Genomic DNA, 19,153 nt, shown 5'->3' with positions numbered 1-19,153 from the left:
CATCTAAAAGATTTTTTAAAAAATTTCTTTGAAATTTAATTTAAAGTCATGGGTAAATAAAAACTAGTGTGTTATAGGAGGCAATATGAAGTGCAATTATGATATACCAACAATGACTAAAATATCCCTACTGATGAATAATTTATAATTAAGGGTAGTGTGATATGTATGAGTCATAAATAAACACAAATACTTCTAGATGCTTCAATTTCTTAGTATCCATCAAACTGAACTACTTCCTGCCTACAATCCAGAGCAAAGGGCTTGCAGCAGAAGGAGGAAGAAAAAAATAGAAAAAAGAAACTATCTTTAGCAGATTTAATAGCATCCTCGTAGCAGGATGCCGCTGCTCATTATCTTGATGTACATTGTTGATGTTCATTAGCAGCCAAGGGCAAGTGGCCATGGAAAATACATAACCCCTTCTTGTATTCAATTTTGAGCAAATGGATTCATTGCCTCTCTCCTTCTCTTTCCTCTGTGTCTCAGATTATGTGAAATGCTCTTTCTGATGTCCAAAGTTTTCTATTTATCTATCTTCCCCTTACCAATCTCATTCATACTATTTTATATGCTGGGCAATTCCTGTATTCACTGTGCATTATCCCCCATTTATGCCCCCTAATTTCACATCATGAGAATAAAACATAATAAACAATTATGAATACTAATAATGCCCCTAGATCCTTATTTATTTTTCTTGATTCTTGGCATATGTTACTAGAGGTGATTGAAATGACATGAGTATTGCTTGATTCACTGCAGCATCAGGCAAATAAGACAGAACAGGCAAAAAGTATAAACAAAAAAGTACCTGATATCACAAAAAATGTGCCTATTGCTCTTAAACCAGAAGAAATACATTCATCTGTGAAATTTCCAAAATCTTGACCCGATTCTTCCTTTTGTGTGTGTGACCGTATATGGTTTCAAATGCAGCTTCCTTTACCAGAAGTCTATTATTTCTGCTTCTCTGGAAATCTCTGTCCTCATTTGCCCCATACAGTTCACCCGATGATTCTTTTCTCTCTCTCATTTCTCCTCAGGTTAGTCGTTCGGCATCCTCCAGCATCCCTCACTTAACATCACTATTCACTCCGTAGTTAATAACTAACATCATGATATTTCAAGTTCAACTGACAAGTGTTTGTATCTGAGAACTTGAAATTGCTTTGTGATTCTTTTTCTAAGGCGGTGCACAAAGGGCACGTCCGGCTCATGGAGCCTCATATAAAGGGTTTCATCCTGGGAGACTCACAGACACAGAAGAATAAGCGCAGATGAGAAGAGATACTTGTAATCTTGCAATCAAGGCTCTGCTACAAGCCTTTCTTTTTAGCTGTACACAAAAATGCTTCCTTTTGAAAACCGAGTGTGCATTGGTTAATTAACCACTGTTACTGCACTGACATTTTATTTTATTATTTTTCAGATTTTATTATATATTTTTTATTAGATTGATTGAAGTGACAATGGTTAATAGGATCACATAGGTTTCAAGTGTACACTTCTATGTTACATTATCTGTATATTACATTGTTTGTCAACCAGGGAAGACTACTCAGCCATAAGTAAAGATGAAACACTGACATTTGCAACAACATGGATGGACCTTGAGAATATTATGCTGACACTTTAAAACATACATATGCTTTAGCTCTTTCTATACCATTTTGCTTATTTTTAATTAGTTCTGTAATCAGTCAAAGAAAGCTAACAGTGTGTATATAGTTTTATTTAATTACTTTTCATAAAATGTTATCACTTGTCTTGGGAAAATAACCTATATTTATTTTATTTTATTTTAATTTATTTTATTTTATTATTTTATTTATTGTATTATTTTTACCTCTGACAATTAAAGTGTTCAATTTCTTTTTTTTACGTTGTGGTTTAACTTTATTTTGATTTTTTTCATTTTTAAAAAGCTAGAGATGTGTGCACTTTTAAATTTATTTTTATTTTTATTTTTTTATAATTTTTATTTTTGTTTAAAGTATTACAGATGTCCCTTTTCTCCCCAATGACCCGTTCCCCCCCCCGTTCCTTCCCACTCCCCAGTCACTCTCCCCACCATTGTCCATGTCCTTGGGTTGTGCATATACGCATACAAATTCTTTGGTTACTCTCTCCCCCTCCACCCCCTCTCCTCCTTCCCTCTGACATTTCGTCAGTCTCAACTATGCTTCCATGTCATTGAATCTATTCTGCTCATCAGTTTATTAAGTTCTTTAGATTCCATGTATAAGTGAGATCATGTGATATTTTTCTTTCGCTGCCTGGCTTATTTCACCTAGCATAATATTCTCCAGGACCATCCATACTGTCCCAAAGGGTACAAGATTCTTCTTCTTTACAGCTACGTAGTATTCCATTTTTATTTATTTATATTTATTGATTTTAGAGAGAGGGAGAAGGAGAGAGAGGAGAGAGAGAGAGAGAGAGAAACATTAATTTGTCATTCTACTGTTTATGTATTCCTTGGATTTTTGTATGTGCCCTGACTGGGGATCAAACCCGCAACCTTGGTGCATCAAGATGATGCTCTGACCAATGAGCTACCTGGCCAGGGCCTAAAGTGTTCAGTTTCCTGTGCTTATTTATCTTTGACAAATAGGTCATGAGCCAAAGTGGAAAACCCATGTATAATAATCAGAATTTTCCTCAAATGAGCATCAAATCAGTGTGTCAACTATTTTATATTATTCATGGAAAACAATATGTACATGAAAGAGAGATTTCAATGAAAACACTTATAATACTTTCTGAAAAAAACAACATACAAAATGCACTCTTGTTTTGTAACAGGGTCTGTCTTATATATGCCCTACACCACATATCTACCTCACTATGAAAGTGGGCTTCCAACTACTTTTTAGCATTTCTTAAGTTCGTAAGAGTCTATAAACTCTCTCCGAACCTGCTGTCCTGGCTTTTGACATTATTATTAATTAGTATATACAGAGATGAGCTAGACTCATGTCCCTAAACTTGGTTGAACACATGAGTTTTAATGAGGATTTCGGTGCTTGAACAGCACAGATTATCTCTTTGGTCAATCACACTGTTCTGGCTGCCCAGGGTAACACAAACTTAGCCCTCCTGGTTCTGCTGCATGGACGATATCACGTGTGATATAAAGGCCTCTCATACCTACCGTGTACCACCAGGACTGGGAACAAAATAGGTTGCTTCTAAAGCAAAGAGATTTTCCCAGTTCTTTCTTAGTTTTACAGAAGTTAGGAATTCCAGAAAATAAGACCCATATTAATTAATAGGTGATATAAAACTATATAAAGTCAGAAAGGTATATAATCCTTGAATGTAAAATGGAGAGTTTAATTTTGAATTTAGAGGAAGCAGTTTTAAAACAAATAAAATAGTAGTAGCAAGATTTAATAAAATCTACATGTGCACACACTCAAACATACAGCTTACAAGGCTCAGTCCTGATTGTACCATTTAATAATTATGCAGAACTTAGAAGTCGATTGAACTTCCTAAACCTCAGATTCTTGTAAGGTTAAATAAAATTGTCATTAAGATTTCTTTAACGGCAAATTTCTGGTATTTTCTAAGATTGTAGAGAAAGTTGTATATGTGGGCATGAGGAGCTAGTAAAAATGTAATACAAATTTGCATGTGGATAACCCAAGGAGGTGGGATTGCATATTGCAGAATAAAGCACACACTCACACACACACACACAGACAAATCTAGTGGGATAAAGATAGGCCATTACTGTGAAAGGCCCAGAATTCCATGCTGAGTTGCTTTTACATGGTATTTGAGTACCTGCTGAAAGCTCTTGTACAAATTCAGAGCACAGTCTGGGGTGATCAATTAGCTTTCACTGTCCAGATAGACTTGAGGAGCAAGAAAATGAATCAAAATGATATTTTTATAAGGAAATACTATAGAATGTTTCCTTATATCATTTTTGCATTTGCAATACAGGAAAGAAAAGTCAGAAATGTTGAAATTAAGAGCAATCTTTGTTTTTCACAATAATTCCATCTGAAGTTTGGTTGCTTACTTTTGGCCGAAACTGTTAGATGTTGACTAATTCTGTTTTCTGCACCAAGAAAAACCTTTGGTTCTTACAAAGAGAATGACAAAGCCATAGCAATTGCCATGTAGCTTCCCTGTAATTTGAAGACACACATGTAATGAATTACTTAGGAGAACTAGTAATACTGCTCAGGAGAAGAACTAAAATACATTTTTTTCTTTATAATTGAATTTACCGGGGTGACTCTAGTGAACAAAATTACACAGGTTTCAGGTGCACAACTCCACAACACTAGCAGCACAGCGAAGGCTTTTACTATTTGGTTACAGAATCTTCAGGTGCATTTTATTTTTTGCGCATTAGATTTCAATGTTGTCATGGATTAATAATTAATTGGTCATATGCCTATTATTGAGAATTAAGCAGAATTTGCCCATTTTAATTGCATTGCTTGTCTTCCTTTTGTTAAGTTGTATGAATTCCTTACATAGTTTGGATATTAACCCTTTATCAGATGTGTCATGGGCAAAAATGTTCTCCCATACAGTGGGCTCCCTTTTCGTTTTGTTGATGGTTTCTTTGCTGTGCAGAAGCTTTTTATTTTGATGCAGTCCCATTTGTTTATTTTCTCCGTTTCTCTTGCCCTAGGAGATACATCAGCAAACATATTGCTATGAGAGATGTCTGAGATTTTGCTGCCTATGTTTTCCTCTAGGATTTTTATGGTTTCATGTCTTACATTTAAGTCTTTTATCCATTTTGAGGTTATTTTTGTGTATAGTGTAAGTTGGCGGTCTAGTTTCATTTTTTTGCATGTATCTGCCCAATTTTCCCAGCACCATTTATTGAAGAGACTGTCTTTACTCCATTGTATGTTCTTGCCTCCTTTATCAAATATTAATTGGGCATAATGGCATGGGTCAAGTTCTGGGTTCTCTGTTCTGTTCCACTGATCTAATGTCTGTTCTTGTGCCAGTACCAGGCTGTTTTGATTACAGTGGCTTTGTAGTATAACTTGATATCTGGTATTGTGATGTCTCCAACTTTGCTCCTTTTTCTCAAGATTGTCGTGGCTATTCTGGGTCTTATTTGGTTCCATATAAATTTTCTAAGTGTTGGTTCTAGATCTGTGAACTATGCTGTTGGTATTTTAATAGGGATTGCACTGAATTTATAGGTTGCTTTGGGTAGTATGGACATTTTAATGATGTTACCCTTCCAATCCATGAACATGGTATATTTTTCCATTTGTTTATGTCTTCCTGTATTTCTTTTTTCAGTGTCCTGTAGTTTTCTGAGTACAGCAATTTTACATCTTTTGTTAAGTTTATTCCTAGCTATCTTATTTTTTTAGTTGCAGTGGTAAATGGGGTTGATTTCTATTTCTGAGAGTTCATTATTGGTGTATAAAAATGCCATAGATTTCTGGGTGTTAATTTTGTATCCTTCTACCTTTCCAAATTTATTTATTAAATCTAGTAGTTTTTTGGTGGAGTCTTTAGGATTCTCTATGTACAATATCATGTCATCAGAAAATAATGACAGTTTTGTTTCCTCCTTTCCAATTTGGATGCCTTTTATGTTTTCTTCTTTTCTGATCACTGTAGCTAGGACTTCCAGTACTATGTTGAATAAGAGTGGTGAAAGTGGATGCCCCTGTCTTATTCCTATTCTTAGGGGAAATGGTTTTAGTTTTTGCCCATTGAGTATGATGTTGGCTATAGGTTTGTCATATATGGCCTTTATTATGTTGAGATATGATCCCTCTATTTCCACTTTGCTGAGAGGTTTTATTAAAAATGGGTGTTGGATTTTATCAAATGTTTTTCTGCATCTATTAATATGATCAAGTGATTTTTGTCTTTCAATTTGTTTATGTGATGTATCACATTTATTGATTTATGAGTATTGTACCAGCTTTGCATTCCCAGAATAAATCCCACTTGGTCATGGCGTATGATCTTTTAATATAGTGCTGGATCTGATTTGCTAATATTTTGTTGAGGATTTTAGCATCTATGTTCATCAGGGATATTGGCCTGTAATTCTCTTTCTTTCTGGTATCTTTGTCTGGTTTTAGAATGAGGCTAATGCTGGCCTTGTAAAAAGAGCTTGGAAATGTTCCTTCCTCAATTTTTTGAAATAGTTTGAGGAGGGTAGGTGTTAGTTCTTCTTTGAATGTTTGGTAAAACTCCCCTGGGAAGCCATCGGGGGCAGAGCTTTTGTGTGCTGGGAGCCCTTTGATTATTGCTTCAACTTCATCAGCAGCTATCAGTATATTTAAATTTTCTGACTTTTCCTGACTGAGTTTTGGGAGTTTGTATTTTTCTAGGAATTTGTCCATTTCCATAACATCCAGGTTGTCCAGATAAGTATTTCATTTTAATATCTGGTTATTGAAGGACATTTATTGCATAAAGGAATGCCAAACTTACAGGAGTAGTGATTATTCTTTTTTTAAAGAAAAACATTATTCATAAAATAATTTTGAAATATCAACTTCATTGGTTATTACTTTAATTCAAAGATATATATTTAGCCTTCATTTTGCTCAGGGCAATCAACATAGTGTCCTGAAACTGCCTATAGGTAGTCACCATCTAAATACAAGACATCTTTTTTACAGAGTTAGCTCTAAATTTTTCATAGTTTTAATGAAAAAAATTACTATTTTATAGCTTAAATCATCATAAGTGTAATTATAGAATCCTAGAATGGAAGGAGATCTTAACATTTATCAGGTTCCTGATTAAAATTAGATACAATTGATTTAGATGTTAATTAAAACCATGAAAACACAGGTACCAACTGAAAAACAGCATTCTGATTTATATTAAATTGAGCTATCGAATTGTTGGGTAATCAAGCTTTTGTACTACGTATGTTGACATATACACTAAACTTTGATATTCCCCAAAGCATACATAAAATAATGTATTTGGACAGTCAGTTTTCTCTTAGGCTTTAGGATACATCAGTTTGATGTGTATAGACACAGAAATAAAGTCTCAAACTTCCTGTGGATGTTTGATAAATTTTTATAGTATTACAGTGTTTTTCAGAATCAAAATAAATTACCTTTATAAAGGTTTTATAATGTCATTACTTATGGTCCAGTACATGTAGCAGCTGCTTCTGATTTAAAAGCACATTATATCCCCAAATTCTCTTATAGCTTGGTTGTTTAAAACTGGAGACACGTGAGGAAAATATTAAGCATTAAGACTAGATTCTTGGGACAAGGCACAAATGCTTATTTGACACAGATTTCTTTAAAAATTGACTTTTATAATAGAGTGTTATCATTTAATTCTCACTGCCAGTACTGTATTATCCCATCACTGCATGGCACACTAAATAACCTTTTCATGTGACTGTATTTTAATTTTCAAAACATATTACATGCTGTTTCCTGAATGATACCAATATCTTGGACAAAATGTCTATGGGAAAAGAACTCACATTTACTTAAGTAGAATTCAAAGTATTCAATACCATTGTACAACCCAGCCTCTGTGCTACGTCCCCATAACTGCGTAGCCTTAGCTCTAGGCAGAGTTAAACTTTCCTCTTCCATATACTTGACCTCTATTTTATCATGTTCACAGGCCTTTGCCCAGGAAATACCTAAGCACTCTTCCCTAATTTCATCTCTTCTCCTTTAAGTCTAATCTCAAATGCATGAAGCCCATACATGAGGCCCAGCTTCATCCACCCAGGTGAATTCCCTGTCAGAATTCTGTCACCTACCAAAACCTCATTCATGGCCCAATTTTAATTATTTTGGTCCACTATTTCATCACCTAGCATCTGTGACCTTTGAATCTGTGTTGGGTCTAAGTTCTCCAAAATGTTTGATATCATGTATTTACTCAAAATTAATATTCAGCTGCTCTCTCAGTAGACCTTTGTTAAGCATTTACAATCTGGGAGGCTGACACTATGAAACACGAAAAGAGCAGATAAATCTTAAAACAAGTATATTCCCTTCTCCTGACACATTTTGCCTCAAATGCAATCCCTTTTCTGTATTTCCATTATACTTCAGGATCCTAATTGCAACCAAGCCCTCCCCATTTTGCTTTATGCCCTCAAACAGTACATACATTAGATTCACTTTCACTCCAAAATAATGTCTATGTACTTAACTCAGATAATTTTAAACAGGTACCAATGATTAAAAGATAGGATTAAACAAATTCTGACTGAATACGGAGTTGTAACTACTCCCAGAAACATCTACATATAAAATTTTAGTAATTTTTTTGGTATAATACAAATACCTGTTAAATAATTTAAAAACTATTAGGGTGTGGTAGAAAAATGTTTATTAGAATGATTATCAAGTTGTGTGTGATTTTTCCTGCCATCGGTTTCAGTGCTCTTGTCCTATTTCTAACGTTCCAGCATTCTCTTCCTTTATTTCCAAACTTTTAGAACATCAAATCTACCCTTACATAATTATCAGTATTAAAATAAAGAAATTTAAATAGAAGTAGTAGAGTCTCCAGCAGAGAACACAGAGAGGGACAGGAAAAAAAGGCTTAGGCACAGGCACCATCAAGAGTATGAAAATGTCCAATTTTTAAAATTTCTCATTATATTGTTCAATTTTTCATCATTTTTATTCAATTATTAGATGAGCAGTCAATTATATTTTATGTCTCTGATTAGTTGTTGTATTATTAATATAAAATATTGCCCTTTATTTTTGATACTATTGCTGCTTAAAGTTTACCTTCTCTGATACAAATTCACCCATAACCAACAAATATACGATTGTGTTTGTGGTGTTTATCTTTCTCCATCTTTTTGTTCTTAGGCTTTTTGTGTAATTCTGTTTAAAACTCAGATCTTATAAACAGCAAAAACTTGATTTATGTATTTCTATCCACTGAAAATCTTTAACATTTAATTGAAATGTTAAGTCTGTTCATATATCATGCAATTTCTGATACATTTGGATTGAAGTCTACTGTTTTCTTGTTTTAATTTACTCCACTGTTCTTTAAACATTTGCTTCTGCTTTTCTAACATATTTAGGGGCAATTCAATATATACTTTTTTAAAAATCTGAATTTAAATTCTTTATAAATAATACTTAACCTATTATGATATAAATTAAAATAACATTATGTATTTTAGTATACAATGCAATAATCTCACAACAGTATAACTTCATTTCCCCTGTGGGACTTTATTCTATTTTTGTCATATATTTCCTTCTGTGTATACTGTAAGATGTACCGTACATTGCTAATCTTTATTTTTAAGCATTTCAATATTGATTTAAAAACTTAAAATTAATGAAATATTTTATATTATATATTATATTTTAATTATATTATTATATTTTCATACATAATTACCATTTCCATCAGCAAAGTTTACTCTGCTGATTTGAATTTCTCTTACTATCATTTCCTTTCAACCTGAAGACTCCTTTTTGCATTACTTGTAGTGGAAGATCTCTGCTCAGTTTTAAACTTTATGGCTCTTTCTTTTCTCTGAATTCCTTGGAGTCTTGCTGTATAAATGATCAGCTTAAAAGTCAGCCACATGTTACATATACAGAGTATTCAAAGTTTAGGGCCATCTTTCCTGTGGCTTCTCCTGTTCCTAGATTTCCTTCTCTCAATCTTTAGTCATGATGGTAGCCCTGAATCCTGATCTCTAAGCACAGACATGCACACACACTTGTGTGCACAAACTTACTTCCCTTCCTTCTTTCCCTTCCCAGTTCCATTCCTTCCTCCATCCCTCCCTGCTTGTCTTTTTCTCTCTCCCCCCTCTGCCCATTACTCTTCTCAAGCAGAACTATTTCCATTCACTCATTGCTTCTAGGTCTTGTCTCTTCTTGAGCAATACAGAAGACATGGATTACTTGCAAACCCACACTAACTTGGCAACTCTAATTTTCATTCCCTGCTGATGAAATCTCTGTTCAGTTTCTTAGAATTCTTGCTGACATTATCTGCCTTACTTAGAGTTGTACTAAATATTTGAGGATGTTAATAGACTCGGGGGATCAAATCTCTGTGATTCCCTCCTCCCTGAGATTGTATTCTGCAGTTTCTAGCCACTGTGGCAGATCTGAACTCTACCCACTCACTTCTCAGCCCAATAATACTGGTTCTCCGCTTGAGCTCTAATTACATATTGTCTCCAACCCCATAACCATAAAGTAGCCTCTGTAAGGGGAATGGGCAGTGACTGTTCAATGGTACAGAATTTAAGTTTAGGATGATGGAAAAGTCCTAGGGATGGATGGTGGTGATGGCTGCACAACCATGTGAGTGGACTTAATGCCACTGAATTTTATACTTAAAAATAGTAAAAATGGTCAACTGAACATTATGTATGTTTTACCACAATTTTAAAGAAGTCTGTTCACCATAACTGTCATAAACTTCAGAATGTTATTACTATATAATTTGACTTCTAGTAATGCCTTGTATACAACAGAGTTCAACAATATTTTCTTTCTTTTTTTTTGTAAAATAAAAAATTCAATTTTCTTAGGAAAAAATTAAAGTTCTTATTTAAAAAAAATTCAATCAATGCAAAGATAAAGTAAAGAATGAAAGCTCCCTTGCACTTCCAGGGATGTTACCAAAAACAGAAAGAAAAACGAAAAGGCTGGTAATGGTATAGGCCACCAAAAGCTTAACTCAAAATCACAGTCTTTGCAGCTCCTCCTCTATTAGTTGGTGTCTGGAGTTATCAAACTGTCATCAGACTGTCCACTGTCAGGTTTGTCAGTCTGTATGTGGGTTTACTTTGGTCATACGGTTCACAGTTATTCTCTGTGGATATACTTTTTAATGCAATTATTTTGTGAGGACAAAACCCCCAATACAAAGATTGCCTTTGAGAAACACATCAAAATGTGAATATGAAGGTTTCATGCACCACTAAGGAAAGATTTTAAAATAATTTTCTGAGTGCTAAGTTAAAATAAGCTCTCCCAAAACCCCACAAAGCTACACTTACAATTTTTGTTTCATGTTTTATTATATAAGGTAGAACTTTCAAGCGCTTAACATCATAGGTGATGGTGTAAATCAGTTCCTTACTCTAAGTCACTTTAGGGATAGAATTGTTGGCATTTTGATGTCCTCTAGCATATTAAGAAATGCAATGGCACTCTTACCTTCCTGGCAAAGAACTCAAACCTTCAAGTGGAAATCTGCAGTAGCCATTTGTAAACATTTTTTATTCACTTCTTGTCTGGACCAACCCATCTATATAGTCATACTTCTGCTTTTCCAGTCACAACGTCTCAAGCACCCGTGAGATCAGTAATTACTGTCCCTTCTTTCCAGTGCAATTTTGAACACCTCCACTTATTCCACCAGCACATCAATGAGAGTAAGAGGGCAGAAGTCAGGCTCACCAGTTATTTTTTGAACTATCTAAACGTTTATTATTCTGTATATATAACAGAGTTATGTAAAATAAATATCACATCACTATTTTGTTTTTACTGCATTTTATAAAAATACCTTTGTCATATCTATTCAGATTGCTTATTTTTAAAAATACAGATCACTATGCCCCTCTCCCTCAGTTCAGTTCCTGGCACATATTAGCACTCAACTCAATGTTGAATTTAATCTAAGTTTTTGAGCACAGGACTCTGTGATGCTATCGTCATTATTTTAATTACTGCAAGACAGAGATAAAAATGAACAGGCAGATATCTTCCAAACCCACTGAACTACATTAGTAGAGTTTTGCAAAGGGAAAAAAAATCACATATTATGCCTAATTTGCTTAATTATTTTTATAAATACAAAAACATAATTTTGCTCACTTAAGATGGCCTTTACTTAATGAAAATATGACCTTAAATATGGTACAGAAAGGGACAAATTAAGTTTTTAAATATGTGATATGGGATACTTAGGTAAAATTGAGCTATATTAAATAATATAAATATTACATGTTATTTTGCTTATTTTTCAATGTATTTTAAATTGTAAAAATGCATTTTAAACACTGTTTTGAACCTAAAATTTATTCATGATATTAAAACAGATAATGATATCACAAAACAAAGTTAAAGAAAGGCCATTCAAGGGAATATTTATTAAAACATGTTCCCTAAGGTATTAGGGCAGAGAGACATACACTCAAATCAGTGTATGAATCACTTGAAAAGCTTTGGTTCTAGAAGGGTTTTAAACTGATGGATAATATTCTATAATTTGTTAGAATCACTTGAAAAGCTTTGGTTCTAGAAGGGTTTTAAACTGATGGATAATATTCTATAATTCAATGTTTGTGATCAATTTAAATTTAGTTTCAACTGTGAATCAATAGTGATAATGGATTGCACTGCCAATCTTCAAGTAACTTCTTTAGTAAGAAAATGCAAAATATAATTGATGCCATACAGATAATTGCAAACTAATGTACAAAAACAAATGATATACTATTGATGCAATCATATATCTAGCAGAATCTTCCACAGACTATATAGATCTTGGTAGCTTAGGTTTTTCAATTTCTTAAACTCTTAATGTAAGACGTAGTATAGAGCTAATATAGAGAGCACATTCAATAATCTTATTTGAAGCCACATCTCATGAGCAGCTATAACTTTAAAGTTGGATCAAAATATAAGCTTACTACTAACTTGCTGCAGTCAACAATCTGAGATGAATGCAGGCATGTGTACACACACACACACACCACACACATGCATTAGAGCAATAAGAATAGCTTTTTTGTAAAGAGATTAAACTTCACAAGCAAATATTCTAAGGCAAATCCTGTTTTCAAAGTATTTCAGCCATGTAGTTGATTTTAGCAACATACACAAATATGTCACATAATAATGATTCATCTAAATTCCCCTCTTCTTGACTTGCAGGTTTTATATCTAATGAATTGAGTGCATTGAAAACACAATGGATAATACTATTTACTGGTGTTCCTACTAGGGAGGTATTTCCTTAAAGTTGGAATGAAATTGAAAAAGTGATAATACATTGCTGTAGTTAGCACTCCTTAGAGTATAAAAATCGCCTCTTGGAAATTATGTATTCAAGGCTATGAACTTTGTTTGTACTCTATGACCGATGAGTGAATTCTAATTTTCTCTCATGTCACTTCACCGCTGTTAATATGTGCTTTATCTTGACCATTTTTGTGGTGAGTAATGCTGGAATCAGATAGTAATGCTGCGATCAGACTTTCTGGTAAAGGCTAGAAATAGAGGCCCCCATTTTAGCTTTGCATAAAGCTGAAAAGAAACAGAGTTTTCATGTATGTCAAAAGGAACGTCATAGAATAAAGGTAACAAATGTGTAAATTGTGATAAGAATGGCCTCTATTGTCAGTAGCATTTCTAACGTTTTTACTGCTCACATTCTTTTCTCTGCTATATATCAGAAAACTTAGAGAAAAATGGAAGTTTATGTTGCTATTCAATTTTAATTATATGTGGAAGTCTCAGGACCATTCCTATTGTATTTACAGTTGACATCTGAATCACTGTAGGACTTGTAACATTTATAAGAAAAAAATCATCTATATGTGCCTACAGGTATACAGGGCAAGGTCAAATTTGCAAAATGAGTTTTTGGCAAATAAATAAGGTCTAGTCTATGTAAATATATGGAAAGAGAATTCAGTGAAGGCGGAGAAATGAAGGTTCTGATTACTAATGCAAAAACTTCAGGGTGTACTCAATTATTCCATCATCCTCTGGAGTTGTTGTGATGATTTTGTTATTTTCTACGTTTATTTTAGGCTACTAAGCCTGATAAATATGATGTAACATGATCATGGCTATCCAAGCAATACAATATTGGGAAAACCATTTATAGGACATGTGGAGACATATACATAGTGTGTGTGTGTGTGTGTGTGTGTGTGTGTGTGTGTGTAGTGATGCAGTGAGGTTGTTTTTCCTCATACATTTCTTTCCCTTTTTCTTTTTTAAATATATTTTTATTGATTTCAGAGAGAGGAAGGGTGAGGGAGAGAGAGAGAAACATCAAGGATGAGAGAGTCATTGACCTGCTGCCTCCTGGGGATCGAACCTCCACCTCCTGAGCCACGCTGGCCTGGCTCCTCACACATTTCTAAGGTTAGGTAAGTTGTTAGAAAAACTATAAATAAGTCAATGAGGATTATTCTTTACGGCTAAACAATGTGTCTCATAGTCATTTCTTCACTAAGCTTTTTGAAAAAGTTTAATTATAAAGAACTGTAGTTAGGATAGTAACTATAAGTTAAATTGTATGTAAAAAAAGACAGTGACTAGATTTGTGACATTTTCATAAAAATAAAAACCCAATGTCTCTCAAGTTATTAGAATTCTTGATTTACTACTACATTTTTAACTTTATTTTAATTTAAAAATGCAAAAAGTGTCATTTGAAATTTTTAAGAACTTAAAATTGGTTTTGGTGTGAAGATATTTTGAGACTCATATGACTTACCTTGAAAAGGTATATGTATATGTGGATATAATTTATAGGACATGCATATTATATCTGCATATACATGTAAAATTTCTTTTTCTACCCACCAGTGAAATCAGAAAGTAAAAAATAATTAAAAAATTCTATTTTTGATGTCAGCAGTAAAATAAGGAAAAATAATTAAAAGAAATGAGCACAAGTATTAGGCAAAGGAAATTCTGAATTTTAAAAGGATCAATGCAGTGTAATTAAACTCTACAACTATGCATTGATATCTGCTAGTTCCAGGCACTACGCTAGGATATCTCAGGTTTACAGTGAATGTTTTTTACAAGAACTACAATGAGCAGGAACATACATACAAAGCCAAGAGCTAACTGTTCACAACCCACTTAAATAAAATCCCTGCCTTTGCCTTATTTCATTCTCTAATTTATCACACTGATCTTTCAAAAATGTGAAAGATCATCATTCTGAAAATCCTTTTCTAGCTGCTAACATGAGGACAGATTCTCTATTTCACTCAAAATAACAAAAATAATATCAAAGCAATTTGTAGTTCTTCTCCAATGAGCCTGGTAAAAATGAAAAAAGTTTGATACTTTGTCAAGGGATTTGGAAGTGCATTTTAAGTGATAAGTATCCAAAAATAACCAAAAAAAAAAAGTTGAAGCAGCAATTCACCCACTAGAAATATATCCAGTAGATGTACTCTTAGAAATATATGAAGATCTATGTACAAGTGCATTCATTATAGCACTTAATATACTAACTAATGACAGCAATGAAAAAACCAACCTAAATATCTCCTCACTGAAGGTTGCTTAAATAAGAATGAACAGTTACTTCACACTGAAAAACAAGTATATGAACCTTTTAAAAATGATATAAGAAGCTATCTGAGATAAATTAGTGAAAAGTACAGATTTTGATTTTAGTAGGACAAAAGACATCTCTATATATCTTCTGATAGAGTAGACTGCGTTTTTAGGTCAGTGATGTGAGGACAAATGAGGTCTTCATGTACTTGTATGTATGTATGTATTTCTTTAGCGCTGACGTGCATCTTTGTAGCCAGCTATAAAGTATTAGCCTGCGATGTTCCGGTTGGGCTCAATTGTCAGCAAGGAATAGCTGTGGCACCATAAACCAGGAAAGGCAGAGCTGGCATCCGATGCCTTTGTGGTCGGCCGTATTTTCTGTCTACTTTGGGAGAGTCTAAGACATGAGTGGCCTATCAAAAGTCAACTTAAAAGTGCTTTGACAAAAGCACCTTAAAGGGGGCCAGAGCCAGGAACTAGACCCACTGCCGTCCTGCAATGAATGTAAATTATTTTGGGATTGTTTAATGCTCTACATTTTCTTCTAGACAAAAACAAACCCTGTATCTCTAACAGGACAAAAGTCCAAATGCTGTATAGATTGAAGTTCATATTATTACCAGTATTTCTAAGTGATTAATTCTAATGTGATTTAATGAGTCTGATCAATTACTGCTCGGTATTTATGTGTATCAGAGTAATTGTATTTGCAAATAATAGTAATGAGCAACTTTTTTACTTTTTATATTCTCATGAAATCACTGCCTGTATTAACTTGTTCAAAGATAACAGGTGTGTAATTTTTGTTGTAAAATATATTGACTTAGCTATCAGGAGGGTTCTTTTTATTAAAAAATATTTTTGTGTGTAGAAAAAAAGTTGATCAGCTGACTAGAGATTGAAATGTTTATGGCAGAATCAAAACCAACAACAGTAACCACAAGAAGTTAAAAGGAGAAAGTTTCTGTTGTTGTTTTTGGTCTGTTCTGTTTTCACCCTGTTGGTGGGTAGCTGAGGGAACTGCCGGAGACAGAAGGCTAACTGCTTCGGTGAACAGGGGCCCGTAAAGCTCACTATGAAACCCTTGAGCTTGGTTTCTAATTGAACTGTGTATACTTTCCAGAGAACTTTATTTTTTAAGTAACCGATTGTCTTTTTTATGTTAACAAAATTTATAAATGCCGGTCTCAACCAAAAGCCTCCAGTATGATAATTACATTACCAATTGGAACGTCTAAATATGATCTCTAAACTTTTCAGTGGTTTTAGAAATGGCATATGGGAGGCAAGGTTTTTGTGTCCATGCAAGAACTGTCTTCATTTTATCCTCAAGTTTAATTAATAACTTTACTGAGCATGAAATTCAAGTTTCAAAATAATTTGATCATAAACATTAACCGCTTCGATCACTCCTTTCTTGTTTAGTGTCCAAGATTGTTGATGAGAAGGCTACTGTTTATAAAATGCACATTCCCCTGCAGGTGACCCACTTAGAGCCCCTCACTATAAGCACTGAGGATGATTTTTCTTTATGTAGTAAAATTTCATGATAACAAAAAAGAAACAAAATCAAAGAGATTCAAATTTCTGTGTCTCATCACTTTATCTTTTTTCTTTTATGTTTTTGAAGTATTACTAACATAAAAACCATTTTGAAATGTATGATTCAATGGAGTTTGGTACATTTTTAATGTGCAGCCATTATCTGTATTTTCAAAGCATTTTCATCACCCCAAAAGAAACCTTATAACTACTGAGCAGTTACCTCCTAGCCCCCAGGCCCTGTCAACAACTAACCTGTTTTCAGTCTCTAAGGATTTACCTCTTCTGCATATTTTATCTAAATAAAATCATAGGCTATGTTATCTTTTATTTCCTGCTTCTTCACTTAGTATAATATTTTTGAGGTTCACCCGCATTGCAGTATGTACTTGCTTTTATAGTTGAGTAATATTCCATTTTATGACTTTACCAAATTTCCTTTATCCACTCTCCATTGATGGATGTTTGGGTCCACCTTTTAGCTACTATGAATAGTGCTGCCACATTCATTCATATATAAGTATTTGTTTCAATACGTGTTTTCAGTTCTTTTGGGCATATATGTAGGAGTGGAATTGCTGGGTCATATGATAATTCTATTTTTAACTTACTGATGTACCATCAACCTGTTTTCCATAGTAGATGAACCATTTTACATGACCAGCAGCAACACAGGAGTGTTCCAATTCCTAGACTTGCTATTATCCATTTTATTTTCAACACCTGTTATGGTTGGTATAAACTGGCATCTCATTGTGGTTTTGATTAACATTTCTCTAATGACTAATAATGTTGCCCATCTTTTCATGTTTTTGATGGCCTTTTGTTTATATCCTTTGGGAAAACATCTATTCAAACCATTGGACCATTTTTTAATTGGGTTGTCTTTTGCTTTGAAATTGTAATAGTTCTTCATGTATTCTGGATACTAGACCCTCATCAGATATATATTTTGCAAATATTTCCCCTCATTATGTAGCTAATTATTTTTTACCTTCCTGATGGTGTCTTTTTATGCACACAGTTTTTGTTTTTGTTTTTCCCCAAGACATTTAATTTACCTATGTTTTATTTTTCGCTTGTGCTGTTGGTGTTATGTTTAAAGATACATTGCCAAATTCAAGGTTATGGCAAGGCTATGGAGATTTATTTCTATGCTTTCTTCTAAGAATTTTATATTTTTAGCTCTTAAACTTAAGTCACTGATCTATTTTGAGTTGATTTTTGGCACCATATAATTTTATACCAACTTTTGTCCAGTTATTCTTACTAATATTTTTGCATATTTTTATTACATACATTATTTCTGGGTTTCTAATTATACTTCTTTTTTAGTGAAATATTTTTCCTTGGTGAAACTAAGTTCTTCATGAATATAATAAGCATACAATTTAGAATTTATTTCAAGTAATTTTGTCTTCACTGTACTGATGAGTTCAGTTTTCCAATCTTAACTTAGTTACTTCCTAGTAACCAGTTTTCTTCAAGTGTATCATGAACACTTTTTGTTTGTTCCTACCTATGACTGCTTTTATGGCCACTGTCCCCTAATTTATAGGTGAACTTCAGCTTTGTGCTTAGGAAAAATCCCTACACAATGAAGATATCATCTCAGCCAACATGTGTGGGAATCGGGCAGGCAAACATGGAGGGCATATTTTTGAAAAATAAACAGGGAAAATTAAGTAGGACTTCTGATTGCTTAGAAAGCAGATCTCTTGTTTCAGTCTGGAAGTAAACCATCTCTTTCCTCTATGCTGGTTAAAGAAGGGTAATGAAAACCAACCAACCAATGATGCCATTTTATAAGCCATTCTTAGCTGCCTCAATGGTCATCTTTCTCATTTTCACTTTCCATTTTTGTTAACCTTAGGGGTTCATATGTGCAAAAAACAGACAAACAAACAAACAAACAGACTCCTGTGTCCCTCACTAGAGTATTATTTCTTGTTCACTGAGATTTGTGACTCATTTCTCAGAATCATGGGCTAGTAAATCCCACCCATTTGCTTTTCTCCAGGAATTGGCTAAAAGTAACTAATACATCAGTTCTCGTTCTCAACATTATTGTAAATTCACTTATTTTAGTATTTCTTTTGTCATATTTCAATTTGTTCGTGAGAAAGAATGTGAAGCTAAATTTATTTCGTCTGTCATTTTAAATCAGAAGCCTCACAATGACTTTGAGGTAGACTTTAAATAGAATAATATGTAAAGCAATGCTGATTTATTTAAAATATAGGCAGTTCCAGAACATATTAATTAATTTGATGCAGAGAAAGCATATCATTGTATAGCATGGAGTCTGCATAATGCTTATCTATACTTGTGCATCCAACTTG

At 33.6% G+C, this 19,153-nt stretch overlaps 1 protein-coding gene across 1 annotated transcript in view; it reads left to right on the top strand.

Moving 5' to 3' along the window:
- Positions 1-19,153, top strand: part of CDH9 (cadherin 9) — a 90,040-nt gene that overhangs the window by 32,320 nt on the left and 38,567 nt on the right. The window lies entirely within an intron of this gene.

This window comes from Miniopterus schreibersii, assembly GCF_964146895.1.
Source record: "Miniopterus schreibersii genome assembly, chromosome: 3".
Classification (NCBI taxonomy): domain Eukaryota; kingdom Metazoa; phylum Chordata; class Mammalia; order Chiroptera; family Miniopteridae; genus Miniopterus; species Miniopterus schreibersii.
The sequence above is the reverse complement of the archived record's forward strand: the minus strand, read 5'-3'. Positions and strand labels throughout refer to the sequence as shown.